We start from the raw sequence: 2,282 nt of genomic DNA on the forward strand, positions 1-2,282 counted from the left end.
GAGGCAGGGGCACTATATTCTGTGACCTCTGACATTGTGGGGTGGGGCAAATGAGTACAACCAGGACAATGAGAGTAGGGAGTGAGAACGATTCACCCTCTCCCCGTGGCATTTAGGGATCGGATTAGGCGACAGAAAAAGTCAGGTAGCAGAGAAGAATGGTCTGGTTCCAGGCTCTGGTTGGGTCAGAGCTGGCAGGGTAGAAAGCAGGGGTGTCTCACCGGGTCCTGAACTCAGGGCGAAGCCTGCGCTGGAATCAGCCTCTTTCCCATTCAGTTTGTGACCACCTCACTCGGAACAGGCAGGCACGCACCAAAAGTTGGTGCCGGCGCTACCGGCTGCACATCACAGGCTCCAGGCGGGAGTCAAGGAGACAGATCTCGGGGAGTGGGATTGGTGTCCCTCCCGGGGACCCTAAACCCCCCGATCCTAGGTGGGCCCAGCCAGTTGCGTGGCCAGGGACCTGAGCTCTTCTTTGTCTGGTTGATGGTTGAAGTTCGCTGCCCCTCCCCCTCCAAGCAGGGTGTTGTCATTGAACTTGAGTCAGACCATAAACATTCCTTTACCCCTTGGGGAGCTAGACTGGGACGCGGAGACTGTGGAGGGAAAGGGGCGGAGGAGGGTTGTGGAAGGATCTGGAACGCGAGAGGCTGGAGCCTGCGTTGCTTTATCAACGAGCTTTTCTGATCCTTGCCTCCTGTAGAAAAACTCATCAGATCTGCGCTGGAAAACCCTATTATTGAGGCCACAGGGAAAATTACTCCAATATTTTAATCAGGATCAACGTAATGGAACCATTTCATTTTCATCATAATTCATGTTTCCTTACCTTGTTGTTAGGCAATAAAATCCCCTAAAGATTTCTTAATGACCAGGAAAAACAAATACATAAATAGCAAAAGAGTAGGAGCGAAAGCAGATGAATTATGAGAGAACATTCTAGAGGGCCACCCGAGGCCATCTCCTGCGTATTCTAAACGCGCCCTCCCTCGGCGGGTGAGCCTCGCGGAGCCCTCGGTCGTCTCAGGATCTGGAAACTTGAGCTTGTAAATGCCTCGTCCCGCCGCATCCGGGGCCGAGGAAACACTGGCGCGGGCAGCCTCCAGCCCCGGCGCGCCCTTCCCAGCCGCAGGGAGACGGCAGGGGCTGCTCACAGAGGCCCGCGGAGACGGTATCGGTGTGCTCGCTGTTTTCTTTTTCAAAGAATCCAGGATCCTGGAGCAAGGGAGGATCAAAGACTCGATCCCGGCGTTTTTTCCTGGCTGAATAGGTCCGGTCCAGGGGCGACGGGGCGCGCGGGGTGGACGCGGGGGCGCGCGGACTCTCCCAGGCCCTGGCCTTCCAGCCGGGAGCCCCGGCGGCCCCGGGCGGCCGAGAGGGCACTAAATCCCGGAGAAACGAAGAAAAGCTCCTGGCCTCCTTATTTGGGGGCCAGATAAAATGCCGGAGGCAGGTCCTCAGGGGCAAACCGGAAAAGAGGCCTGAGAGAGTTGTCAGGAGGGTCGTCTCCGTGTCCTCCGCTACCCCCATCCCCGCTAATTTGGGTTTTACCTGGACCAAAGGGGTTTGTGGTCTTCTCCTCCTCCCCATCCTTCTGTCCCCTCTGGATAGAAGAAACAACCTGGAAGGAACCCAGGGTAGAACAAAGTCCTGGAAAGAACCCAGCCAACCCTTTCCCTTTGTTGGACGGTTGGGGATAAGAGGCAGGGGCTCCTGGGTCAAGTTCGCAGACTTGGCCCCCATTTTTAGGGCAAGTGCGGCCACTGTTTTCATGCAGACCAGGAGAGCCCTAAGCAATCCGGTCTTTGTGTGTCTGTACTTGTGTGTTTTGGGCGGGGTTGGGGGTGGGGGTGCGGGGTGCGCAGAAGCTGCGGGAAAAGCTTTTCAATTTTAGTCTGTTGTTTCATTTTCACGTCCCCGCCCTCCGCTCCGCTCAGCTTTGCAGAAGAGAAAATTCGATTGGAAACAAAGCCGTTTATTTGGGGAAAACAAACAAACAAAAAACGGGAAGGTCTCAGAGCTTGAGTTTCCCAGAAACGGTCTTTAAGTCTTTGGCACTTGGGTAGTTTAGCGTTAGTTCGGTTCTAGAATTTATGAAAGTTAGGGATTTACAGTGTTTATTCCATACAGCCATTTCTGAGGAATCTGATTCAGAGTAAAAGAGGCCACATCTACACCATTCCCCAAGAGCTTCAGACTAAACACATTGAAATAATTACCCCAACATTCCTGCCTTAAACAACCCCTCAAACTGAAAAAAACCTATCCAGATTGCAGAAAAT

General features: G+C 53.7%; 1 long non-coding RNA gene across 1 annotated transcript; it reads right to left on the bottom strand.

Annotated features, from left to right (window-relative positions):
• Positions 1-753: 753 nt before the first annotated feature.
• Positions 754-1,795, bottom strand: LOC118968510 (uncharacterized). The gene is made up of 2 exons (XR_005056242.2): positions 1,552-1,795; positions 754-1,215 (listed from the first exon to the last, which is right to left on the bottom strand). It is a non-coding gene; the product is annotated as an uncharacterized lncRNA (long non-coding RNA).
• Positions 1,796-2,282: the final 487 nt, after the last annotated feature.

The sequence above is a fragment of the Manis javanica genome, chromosome 4, assembly GCF_040802235.1.
Source record: "Manis javanica isolate MJ-LG chromosome 4, MJ_LKY, whole genome shotgun sequence".
NCBI classification, from domain to species: Eukaryota; Metazoa; Chordata; class Mammalia; order Pholidota; family Manidae; genus Manis; species Manis javanica.